Raw genomic sequence first — 13,807 nt, forward strand, 5'->3', positions numbered from 1 at the left:
TTGAATTGAAACCTCTATGAATGACATGTCTGAATCGCTAGTGCAACTATGAAAAGAAGAAAACCTTATGCTTCGAATGAAATTTGACGGCCGATACTTTGGAAAGATAATGTGGTATATATAGGATCACGAGACCTAGCTTGGGTTTCAAAATTGTGGTTATTTAATTTGCATACATGTGTTTCATGCATATAGATTCAATGCAGTTGAGAGTTTTACAAGTAATTAATCCAACAAATCTCAGCCACACAATTGATCTAATATTTAATCATTGTATTTGTTTGACACAATTTTCTTGCTAGTGTATTATACTCGTGTGCTCTCTCTGATCTCTATTATAAAGCACCTTTAATTTCCTCATTGAAATTGAGGAGATGTGGTTAAATTATTAACTTTGTCTAAAAATAATAATAAACTTCTAATTTTACTCCTATTTAAATAAAAAATTTTTAAATTTGCATTACATTCTCTTTCATAGTTATTGAATTCAAATAGGGGTAATATTGAGAAAATGCAATTAATACCATAACTATATATATATATATATATATTAAGATGAGAACTTGAGCAAGTATAAATGGTTTAATAAGAGAAATGGGCACACGCATGTAAAAACATGCCAATATAGTTGAGAGTTGGACTATTTTTCCATGTGGTGCCGGGCACTTTAATTACCATTAATTACAATTTAGACACAGTTTTTCCTTAATAGTCATTAAGAAATATTTAATTATATTTAAAACCATTAAATTATATTAAATCACCATTAGCATGTGTCCATATAGGTTGTTAGTGAACCCACCTCTATTGAATTTTCAAGCTTCTCTTCCTCCTCCTCATGAGTTCTACCTTTCTTGTTTATATTTATGCTATTCAATCACCTTATTTGTTTAGGAATGGTTCATTTAATCCTAAGGAACTATCACAATTTAATCAGTGTGGTGAAATAACTCTTAAAAATAATGTCCTAATATATGAGTCAAATAATCTTTTCTATTGGATTTTCCAACACTATCATCATTTTAATTCTTCAAATAGAATGGAATTATCATTGATTGTAATATATCTCCATATGTTACAATATCAAATATCCGTTTAATTTCTACTATTAATTATATCTTCAACATTCAGTTCTAGTGATTTTTGTTTCTATTTTTTTGGGTCTACTGACCCCCGATGGTATATAAAACTATGCCAACTGGAGAGCCCATCATTGCTCATTAAGCTATAATAACACGAATTCAATGTTCATGAGTTAACCATATTTCAATTTACCATAATTAAATTAATAGTTTTCAAATTTATAAATATCTAAATATTACATAAAAAAATTATTCCAGTCAATTATAGCATGAATTTTATAACTTAATATTCAAATATGAAGAAGTGGATATGCATAGTAATTTTAAAATTAGTTTAATCGAACGAAAATAACTTATATAACAATGTAATTACTCATTTTTTAATGAAGTAATTAGACCGTGTAGCTTGCCAAAATCATGAATAAAATTTAATCCTCTAATGGAGAGTTTTCGGTGAAATATGGGTATGAGCTTATCATGGAGGATGATTGGACTTCCAAGGATGCTAGATGGAATGTGATTTGGAAGCATAAAAGCGCCCAAAGGATATGAGTGTTCTTATGGCAGCCATCCGAGTGGCTCTCATGACTAATGTAGAACATCTACAGTATGTATATATATATTTATATATATATTCAGTGGCAACTTTCGCCACTAAAATAATAATTGTCAAATTCACCACTAAAAGTCACACTTTCAACATCACCTCTACAAAGTTATCATTAATTGTCAAACTTTCAACAACAATTAAGCTTTACAAATTAAACCCATTTAAAGGTATTATTTAATAATAATAAGTTTCCACTAAAAGTTTATAATCAATAATGACTTTTTAGAGATGTCATAGAAAATGTGACTTTTAGAACAATCACCCGCTAAAAAATGACAATCAATAGTAACTAGATATCATCATCATAATTTTTTTATTTAATCCAATATTTAATATTTTAAGATATTAATTTTGTTGTATTACTGTAATTTTATGATATAAATAAAATAAGGTGGTGAGTTTTCATTTTATATATGTTTTAAGATAAAGTTAAGGTATTATTTAATGATAATAATGTTTATTAAACAATGTTCAATTTGATTCAGTCTAACTATTTAGGCCCATATAGTTCATGGTTTTAGTAAATTAATATCAAATTTAACTTAATCAACCAATGCACACTCCTACATAAAGTAATAAATTCGTTCAAAAACCTATTATTTGATATTTTAATTTGGAATGCATATAATGTGGTGATGAGTCTCTATTTTCGTCTGTTTTATGATTAAATTAATATTTTAAACAACATCGCTATTTGTTTATAATAAATAAACATGTGATAGTTAATATTATTCATTTATAGAATGATATTTCAAATAATCTAATTTTTCATTCAAATTCGACATTTAATATCAATAACTTTGATCCTCATGGTTAAGCTTTGAAGCTTAATGCTAGTTTAGAGGTTTCTAATTGGAATACTAATGATAGTGAAGAGAAAAATAAAAAGAAAAATGATACATTTTAAAATTTTATTTTTAATTTTTAGAATATATAAAATATGTGATGGTATATGATTTTTTGTTTGATGCTATCTTGAGACATAAATATAAAAAAAAATAGATAATATAGTGTATAATTTTCTTATAAAATTATCATTTAAAAAATAAAAATGTAATATAAAAACAAGTCAATTACTTTACTTAAGAGTTATTGTTAATTGAAAGTGAAAATAAAATTTTAATTAAAACTACCTAGAATAATAAATAATTATAAACTAATGTATAATCATCTATATTTTTAATTTTAATTAAAACTACCTAGAATAATAAATAATTATAAACTAATATATAATCATCTATATTTTTATTATTTATTATTTATATTTTTTATATATTATAATTATAAATATGAATAATAAAATAAATAATACAATAACCTCAAGAAGTACAAAAGAAAGATTAAAATAAATAATATAAATGACATGTTATTTAATGATAATAAAAATTAAAATTTATCCTCTGCATTGAAGAAGAAAACCAGAGTTAGATATTTCGAAAATTAGCTTTTCTACCACTAGATCTATTCATATAATCATGTATCAAAAGCTTATTGATCTCAATCAGAAACTTAAACCACTTAGGATATCTAGGGATCAATAATGCTATCTCAAAATATCTTGGGATCAATAACGCTCTCTTAAAATTTGCTTCAAAGGGCTTAGTCTTGGAATCAAGAATCAAAGTAGTGCAAACCAGAGCATTGTGCAGTAGGATTGATGATGCCTTAGTTGTATCAACACTCAATTAAATTAAGATTGACTTAATATAACATAAGCAAACTCTAGATCATTCTTTTCAAGGAGCAATTTAGAGATTATTTTAATTTGATTCTAGGTATGTAAATACTAATGCAAAAAGATCTAAAACTAAATGTAATATTACTATTCTAAAATGCAAATGAGAAAATGCAATTAGTGCAACTAAAACTACCTAGATGGATGCTAATACTTATGTCTAATACCTAAATTCTATTATGCAATGCATGAGTCTAAAATTATGATTGGGCTGCTTGTTTCAAGAAAAAAATGAAATATAAACTAAAGAAATTATTAAGTGACAAAAATTATTAATTAACCAAAAATTTAGAAAAGTTTTATTTAATTTTGATAAATGGGGCAACTTAAGGACTTTAGATAGAGTTAACTTTCCTAACACAACTAAATTAGTTAAACCAAAGGGAAATGAAAGGAGTGTGAAATTAATAAATTTAATTACCTAATTAAAGAAAAGAGAACCCATAAAGACAAAGTCTAATACTTAATCTAGTAGAGAATTCATAGTGAATCAAATGCTACAACTATGAATTAGGAAAATTAAACCTATTAAAACTAATGATGATTAATTCAAAATAAATTTAGAAAATAAATTTAAATTATTTGATTGAATAATTAGATAAATTACTAACTCAATTGATCAATCAAGAGGTAAAAAAAAAAACAACTCAAGTTTGCAACAAGTACTACAATAACAAGTAAATTAACAATGAGAACTCAATCATTAATTTAACTAGCAAAGAAAAAGTATATAAGCATAAATGCGATCCATAAATTCATTCAACTCAAATTCAATCCAAAAATCAATCCAATTCAAAAATATTTATAACCTAAAACTAGATTGTACTCAAGTATTACAACTTAAAATTACTTAAAACTAAATAATTCTAAGCTCTTGAATTAAAAAGATAAATGAAAAATCACTCCTCTATGATTTTTACGTGTAAATCCTAGGTTTTAGCTTCCTCTATATTCATCCCAAGTTGTCTCCCCATTTAGCTCAAGCTTCCATGAATGGTGATCATCCTCCAAGCTCTAAGCAAAAGGTCACGACCATAGGAAATGATGTAACATGGATGTAACGAGAATAAGCCTAAAAGGAAAGCCCATGTCAAAAGATTAGCCTCATAGGAGTGCCCCCTAGATGTATAATTTGGCAACTCTTGCTCTACAGCACTTAACTCAACCGTGGCTGATTAAAACCCTCTGTGAACAACCCTTTTCAAGACCACAAGCCTAAAGAGAATGGTATCACCACTTAATAGACTAGTTTATTGGGTGGCAGAGTCTTTTAAATTTATAAACCTCACAATACTTGAGAGGTTCCTTAATGTAAGACTCATGATAATATCTCTCCGTTAAGAGCCGATGTTCATGGCAGCCTCTGTAATAACCTAAAGATTCTAGTTAGATTAAAATTAATGGTAAGGTATTTAATTATATTGTGTGTGTATATATATATATATATATATTCCTATAGAGCAAACTTATCTTGGTAAACTCGGTGGCTTAGTGGTCATTGTCATTGATGTCTACCTCCAAGTCTCTAATAAATCGAATCCTTGTGCAAAGGGAGGAATTTTATTTTGTTCTACAGTCTCCGCAAATTACCAATATGTCCCTCTTAAATATATATACACATACTAATACATATCAGAATAATCATAACGTGCGCACAAGGATTTCTTTTCCTCTTCCCCATTTCTTCAACTCTGTGAGTGTGAGTGACCGAGAGTGGAGAGAACCTTAATGAAAAACCCTTGCCTTCCTTAATCTTCATTCTCCTTCTCCCTTTGATGCCCATTTCATCGACATGGGTGAGTGCGCCATCTTGGGGTCTGATTCGTGAATTTTTCCTCTCCCCTGCCTCATTAATGATTCCTCATCCTTTTCCTCTTGGTGATGCACAGACGCTGAAATTTGCTGTAGTCTTCTCCATTCCACCTTTGTGCCGCCGTTGGGTGCACGAGGGTCATCTTCCTTCTTATTTGTACAGCTAGTTTCCTTCTATCTCGCTTCTTCTCTGTTTTCTCATTGCTGTTTGAGGTATGAATATTCGAATCCCTCTTTGTAATATTGTGAGTGGATCTGAAGTGGTGGGCTCAAAACCCCTCCTTTTCCCTACTATTTCTTGTTAAATTTGCTGCTGGTTTATAAATTTCTGGTGGCCGTGTGATTCTCTTGGTGTGGGTGTGTTTTTATTGGATGTTCTCTTCGTTTCTATTGCCTAGGCGTGTATAGATGTTAAATACTTCATCTCTTGTATTGACCGTGCATTTAAGACGGTAGGAATAGAAGTGTTCTTTTAGTCTTTCCATTTGGGCTTTTGAAACTAGAATCAGTTCTGGGAGAATTTATGTAAATATAGCATTTGTGCTGAAATTTTGTGATTATGAATTTATTATATTTTGTTAAATTTTAGAAAGTAAGAGGTCATGCTGATACTACTCGGTATGCTTATATGATGGAATCGGATTGAAGGAAATAGTAGGGACAATGCTTGATGCTTGCTTACAAATTCAACCTTGATGCAAGTGTTTGATAAATTTTTTCAAAGGAGAAATTGATAGGAATTATGATTATTCAAACTTTATATTTATATCAGAACATAAATGTTGTTGGAGATATATATGTAGAGAGTGTGATAGGAAGTATGGATATTGTATATATACATGTGTTATGGCAAATGGTACACTAAACTGATGGTGTCATCTTATATACAAAAAGATTGATGTTAAGAATCCCTTTCTACTTTCTGAATGATGTTAATTATAAAAGTTCATTAAAAGAATATGTTTATGCTTTTACAAAGTTGTGGAGTGAAAATGTTAATAGTGTTGCTTTGGGTATTAGGGAATCTTAGAGTGAAAGTTTTACTAAAGCGGTTTATTTGAAGTAAGTTGTAAGACTTGGGAGTACACTAGCTAAGTGCACAGAGTCCCAATTAATTTATTTATAAAATTATTTTTTTGAAATATTACATTTTGTAGGTAGATTATCTTAGTGACAACTATGTTAAGTATTGAATATTTTGTTATTTATTTTTTTTATTTTGTGATATTATAAAGAGATGGTAAAGAATAATTAAATTATGGCATGTGCATTATTTTTCCTTATAAAGTATACCTTCAAGATTGATAAAATTATTTTTATCAGCTTTGTTAATTTTGGTCTTTCAATAAATGCAAACATGGAAGTTAGTTATGAAATTTTATTCTGACAAATTTTGATGCCAAAAGCTATTCATGCGAGTTTGATTTTGAGAATGGAATTGTATTTTTTATAGTGATTATTTTCTCGCATGTTTGAAAAATGGATTTGAAAGGGACTTTATACAGAACACTAGTTAGTAATGGCAGTTTTGTTAGCCCTTAGCGCACTATAGTCAATAACTAGCTAGTTGATTTTTATGAGTTTTGTTCTCACGTTTGTTATTCATTGGGATTAACACTTACGTTTGATTTCATAGCTTCAAGTCACGTTTGGTCAACATTATTCTTGTGGACTGTATTTCCATATTTTTTTCATAACTCAAGTTGCATTTGGTCTCGTGGACTGTATGTTCACGTTTATTTTTATAGCTTAGGCTGTGCTTACTTATTTACCCTCATGAACTATATATTCACATTTGTCTCCATAACATAAGCTATATTTGGTTATTTACCCTCATAGATTGTATATCCACATTCGTTAATTATTCTGATAAATTCCTGAAAAAAATTATTTGCTGAAATATTTTATAAGAAATTATTGTCTCTTTAACTTTATAATCATTGTTATTTATTTATTTTATTCTTTTAAATGTTATAAATGTTGGGACATTATTCACTAAAAAGTATTCTATTTGGTCTTAGATAGCATAGCTAACATTGTACCTCTTATTGACCTTTGGCGGCTCATTGCTAAACTAATCAAAAGTTCTTTGAAAATATCTTGCTTTTGATGTAACTATTTAATTATGTATTATATTTTAAAATTTTGTTTTAAGTGCTCCATGTTAACTATAGTTAGGATTCAAATTTGTAATCTATATTGTCTACCTGTTGTGGAGGAGTAAAGTTTTGCATTATTGATTGAGACTGTATATCACTATTGTAAAAACTTTGAAAAGTTCTATTTATAAGGAAGATTTTGCCAAAATTTCTGCATGAAGTTTAGAGATCCTTTTGTTTATATAAAAATTTTACAAAGATTTCCAATCCCTTTTCACATGAATTAAGATATTTGATTAGAGTTTTCTTGATCAAGCTTTAAGGGATATGTGTTAGTTCATATATCTTGTGCCGATCACGTCTAATGTTTGGGGCATGATAGCTTCACTCTATGGCACTTCACTTGGCCATTGATTGGTTAGAACTCTCTATGAGTAGCTCTTTTTGTGATTCTTAAAATAATAGTGTGGTATGAGTGCCCTCCAATCATATAATTTCAGTGGCTCTTGCTTCACAGTACTTCACTTAGCTGTGACTAGTCAAAACCCTTCATGAGGGACCCTTTTTGAGACCACAAGTTCGAAGGGAGTGATACCACCACCCAACAAATTAGCCTGTTGGGTGGGAAAGCATCTTAAACTTATAAATCTCACACCACTTGTGAGGTTCCTCAATATGAAACTCATGGCAATAGAGAGGTGGATGAGAGAGGGATATAGTGAGGTGGCGTGAAGTTAATGGAACACGGAGTGTGTGCAGTGATGATTGTAGAGGAGAGAAGATGATGCGTTGATGGTTATGGGTCCGTGGGTATAAAATGAAATTGAAGAATGAGTACATGTGAGGTGGCGTGAAGTTAAATGATGAATGGAGTGGAAGAATACAATAATGGAGTGATGTGGAGAGAACTGGACGAAGAGGGGAAAAAATGTGGACCAAGAAGTTGCAGGCGAAGAAGAAAAAAACCAAAGAGTGTCCCAAAAGAAGAAAGGAGAAAATAGGGTTGCAGCTGAGAGTGTGATAAATTAGGGAATTATGATCTAATGACCAGAAGAGAGGGTTTACAATTGAAGAAAAATTTCAACCATCAAATTCAAAATGGACTATTGAGAAAAAAGATAAAAAGAAGAAAGTGAAAATGTTCTCTAATTTTCTTTAGTTATAAATGTCCATTGTATCCTTGAAAAACCTTGAAAATTCTTTCCTTGCCTTACTTCTTCATAACCCTTGAATTCTCTTTTAATTCACAAGACTCTAACTTCACCATTAAGTTCCACTAATTTTATCTCCAAAGCCTAAAAAATCAAATGCACCCATTAGTGTATGCTTTGTCCAAAATAAACCTCATGTGTAAAAAAAAATATTTCAAAATTAATTTTTTTCAATAATTGCAATTTTCCCACAAAATGGCTAAAAACTCAAATAATGTATAATAATTCAAATTAAACTCAATTAAAAACCAGCAAAATTAAACCATGTTAAGAATATAAAAATAAAATATTCACAATTGAAACCCAAAATTCTCATAATTAATTCAAAAATATATTGTTGTTTAGAATTGGATAATAATCCTAATAATTTCTAATAGTTAAATTCAAATTAGCCCAAAAAACTCATTAAAATGTACGGAAAAGGTAGAATAAAATATATAAAATTCTTTATTTATCAAGAATATCAATTCCCTCTTGAAATGTTTTATCAGTTGTGTTTTGTGAAAACCAACTACAGCCACACACTTCATGATAGTTCCCTGTCTTTCTCTTTTAACTCTCCATTATTACTTTGACTTTCCGACTTTGTTTTCTTTTTCTTTTTTCTGTTATAAGTTTATATTTTTTCTATAAGGAAAAAGAAGATCCCCATCAACTTTTGAGCTTTAAGGGGTAATACCTTCATTCTTTCTTTAAAAACAAAAAGTAGCCAACAAGACTTATGTATATAATTCATTCTCGTTATGAAACTAAATCAAAGCTTTACAAATGAAAAAGTTTTCACCAAAAGCAATTGCAGAAAGAAGTACTGATTGATGATGGACTCCATTAGCTCTTGGCTTTTTCAGGAGAATTTTGACTGCTTGGGAACATGTCAAGTATTTGTGTGTTTCTGCCAACACTTTCACTTCTATATATAAATTTCATCGCTCGTAAACCTTTCTCAGAAGTGTATGAGGAGCGTTTGTCTTTATGAGATCTGAATTTTATCAATTGAAGAAGTTACACATAAATCTCAATATATATGAACTTTCTCAAGTAGCTGAACAATATAAACAAGGTTGAAGATTTTGAACTTATATTAGGGACTTTAACGTACAATAACTAGAACAATCTCCATTATCATATCCCAATCGACAAGTTTATTTGTTTCCAGTTTACATTGTACCCACACTTAGACTATATTTCAAAGAACAAGCTTAAGATGTTTATAATGTGATCGTAATAATTTTCCTAGCTAGCTACTTCTTTCAAATAAAACGTGTGGTCTAGACAAACATGTATAAATACGCTACCACAGCATCAAACACTTACAAAGATAGAAGGACTGAAAATACACTACCCTTCCGAGATGCTCCCCAGGCCCAACAGTCTTCTAGATGGAGCTGCTACTTCACATACGTGTGTGTGTTTGTGTGTGCGTGTGTGTGCGTGTGTGAGATCTATATTCCAACACCACAGGCCCACCTCCCAAGCTTTCTTCTTCTTCTTCAATCATTGTTACAAGCTTGGTGTTGGGTTTAATTTACTAGCATATATACACACTAAACCCCTCATTCATTGATAATACATATATCATCATCAGACATATACAGATTAAATATGGCTCTTAAAGTTTCTGCAACAAGTATGGTCTCAGGGCTTATTGCCTTGTACTGCTTCATGTTTCAGCCTCTGAATGCTTCTTCCTCTGGCTCTTGTCTGTTGAACCCTAACAATAGAGACATATCAACAATCCACCACCTATTTCTTGAAAAGTAAAATCTATTTTATGAGTTTTTATGATATGTTTTTAAACTTTTAAAAATAATTATAATGCAAAAAAATATTTTTAATTATTTTAAGAAGCTAGCTACTTTAAGTAGTTATTAAAAATAATCTGACGTGGGAGACGAGAGAGAATGTTTTAAAAATGCGGGACACATGAAAATATCATAAAATTTTAAAATAATTAAATAATAAACTATTTTTATGAAACAAAAGTTAAGGAAGAAATCATAACATTTAAAAATACCAAATTAAAAATCACCTTTTTATTAGTATAACAAAACAAAAATAATGTTTGATTTTTATAAAATTTCTAAAACTATTTAAGAATTACTTATTTTTTTTAATATTAAACAAACAAGCCGTTAATAAGTTAGTATATATAGCATGGCAGGTCCAAATAGTAGCATTTGTCTCCACATATATAAATTCTTTTCAAAGAAGTTCTATAAATTAAACAATCTTGTTTCGTTTTTGAATATGGATTTTCATCAATGACGACTTCCTTTTTTGAATCAAAATTAACTTTATTCATGCATGGGACACTTGTCTCCTATATTGCAATATTTAACCATTGAAATTTCCTATTAATTACAAGCATATTTTTTTATTAACTTAAACTATAAAGTATAAATAAAATTTTTTGTACAAATTGATGGTAATAGGATGTCGTATTTTATGTTAGCATGATTTATTTGCTAAGAAATAGTAGCCTATACTATGGGAGTGTTTTAGAAGCGCTAGTTTGTAAGTTTTCGGTGTGTTTTGAAAATGCTTTGAAAGAGTTAAAAAAAATGCTCCCAAAGTTTTTTTTTTTGCAATGAAATATATACTGACCTTGCCCAAAATATAGCAAGCTTCAACATTCCCAGCATCGGCACATTGTTTCAGAAATCAATGAGTTGAGTCAATCTATTCTTGGCTCTAACAGCTAATCCTTTTGATAAAATGCTTGCACCTAAACCCACAACATCAAACTTATCAGGGAGAAATCCAGAAAAAACCAGGTACAAAATAATAATTCTGAAATCAATGGAGACACGCACTGCTACAAGATAGACCTTTAACAGTAAAAAATAGTATTGACAGCAATTAAAAAATCATTGTTATTATAGGGATATTAAAAGTAAGTGACTTTTAATGATCAAATGAGCGCTGTTATAAAAATCCTTAAACAACAATTCCAAAACAACTATTAGAAGCTACTAATTGTATGAATTTTTTAAAAAATTAATAACTTTCAATATCGGTTAACACGTGCAATCAATGTTGAAAGTACCATATTCGACATCGAATGCAGTGATAACCAATGTAAAGCATACTATTTTTTTTTAAAAAAAATAAAGGTTTTTTTATAGGTTGTAGGATTTCCAACCCAGAAAAGCACCCCTAAAATAAATGAAAAAAATTAAAAAAATAAAATTCAATAGTCATAAAATAAAAGAGATATTTAATTTATTTAAATGTATAACAATTCTTGCTAACTAAGGATTAATAGAAATGAATGATGAAACCGTACGATATATAAAAGGATGAGACTAGCATCAACATTTATGATATGAGAATGAATAGGACTACGGATTACACACTTGGGACACTCATTCCAAAGGATACTTTCTTAGTTCATTTATGGGTGACACGGATAATTTGAACAAGGTCAAATGATACAAATTATTTGTAGTATTGCCAAAATAAAGAGATGTAAATTTTTTTTAGAGTTAAATATATGGCACAAATAGTAACATGGGACAATCATACCAGTAATATCATTTTACTCTCTAACCAAGTTAACAATAACAAAATAAATAGGTATATGCAGCATTACCAATAAACACAGAAATTCAATAGGTATTATAAAGGTCTTAAATATTTCAAGGCGTGTGAAAAAGGAACTAGAACTCCAACTCATACTGGCCAAAGCCTGATAGAGCAATCAAGGAAATAGCAGAGAGAGGACTTAAGAACCCAAGGAAATAGAAACCAGATTAGTAACCAGGAGGCAGAAAACAAATGTATTTTTTCGGCCAACCAACAAAACAAATATATAACTTCAAATATATATAATATGAATTCACTATTGAAGTATGACATCTCTTGACAAGCATATGCAAGTAGAAGAATTACTTAATTGCATAGATAATCTGACAAAGAAAATGGCACAATATGTCTGTAAAACTCAACAGGGAAAAAAACCAATGAAGTAGCTCAAAGTATAAAGGTTCAATCAACCTCAATATATTGCGCCAAAGACCACCGAAGCCAACGACAATCTGGACGGTTGAAGCTAGCCACAATAAGAGCACCTTGTGTTGCTCTCATTATCTTCTCAAATTTCTGCACTTTTACCAAAAATCAGGTAAACAACAAGAATGATGCAACATAAATGGTTTATAGTTAAAAAAAAAAAAAAAAGGTAATCCAATGAACCAACCAACCTCGTTAGTATTTGACTCGATTTCGATCACCCTTATAAACAAAGAAAATGTTGGAATAAGCATAAATGGTTTGAAGTTCAGTCACGAACCTAGATGCACAGATCAAACAGGGTACTAACTTTTGCATATCCTATAATAAGCAAATCAAACCACAACAATCAGGTTCTTTCAAGCCTCTTCTTAATTATGCTCCGTGAAGCTCAGAATCTTCCGGAATAACTTCTCCTATGTCTCCTATACATGTCACCCATGGATTTCTCCATGTCCCCTGAATTGCCAAACCCTTGTGGTAAGAGGAAGAAATTGGATGTTGGGTTTGGTTAAGATTCGTGGTTTGGAAGGGGCAAATAAGTCATTTTCCAAAAAAAAAAACTAAAATGACAAACAATTCCGTACAAATTAAAAAATAACTATCACCTTCCGGGGTGTTTATTTATCATTAGTATATTCTGGGTATTATTTGATTGTCATTTTCCCTTAATACTACTAAAAACAACAGGAAATTTGGGGTAGATTTGTGATGGATTTAAGTGTTTGCGACCGATATAGTACGGATTAGTCCATCATAAATTTTTTGGTCACAATTTTTTTTTTTTGCATGGAATTTTGCATTTCCATCATGAATTCGTCTTGAAAAAGATTTTGTGACAGATTTGCAAATGGATTTGTTTCCTTCACAAATTTCCATCACAAATTCGTTGCAAATCTTCTATATTTTCTGTAATGTAACATTTATTATTATTATTTTATTTTTTATTAGTTTCAACTCAAAATCCTCAATTCTTACCTATCAAAACATAAACTAATGTAAATGGAAACTCAAAACAACTGTTGATTTCATTCTTTAGGCATGCAAGATTTGAAAGATTATATGAAGGCACATGATAGTGAGAGTGCTAAATTACCTTAATTTGGTACTCCGGTGATCTGATTTATTGAAGCCATATATATTCATCCTCTTTTCTTGAGCTTCTTCTTCATCATCTTCTTGAATTAAAACTTCTATGAATGACATGTCTAAATTGCTAGTACAACTAAACAAAAGAAAACCTTGTG

At 29.7% G+C, this 13,807-nt stretch overlaps 1 long non-coding RNA gene across 2 annotated transcripts; it reads right to left on the bottom strand.

The window, feature by feature from the left end:
- Positions 1 to 9,828: 9,828 nt before the first annotated feature.
- LOC129289823 (uncharacterized) lies at positions 9,829 to 13,807 on the bottom strand. 2 transcript variants are annotated; one of them, XR_008588249.1, is made up of 4 exons: positions 13,657 to 13,807; positions 12,546 to 12,650; positions 11,154 to 11,274; positions 9,829 to 10,260 (listed from the first exon to the last, which is right to left on the bottom strand). It is a non-coding gene; the product is annotated as an uncharacterized LOC129289823 (long non-coding RNA). The 2 variants fall into 2 exon arrangements; XR_008588248.1 differs by having other exon boundaries at positions 11,154 to 12,650.

Source organism: Prosopis cineraria, unplaced genomic scaffold (genome assembly GCF_029017545.1).
Source record: "Prosopis cineraria cultivar Desert tree isolate PC_DT_omini unplaced genomic scaffold, ASM2901754v1 PC13, whole genome shotgun sequence".
NCBI classification, from domain to species: domain Eukaryota; kingdom Viridiplantae; phylum Streptophyta; class Magnoliopsida; order Fabales; family Fabaceae; genus Prosopis; species Prosopis cineraria.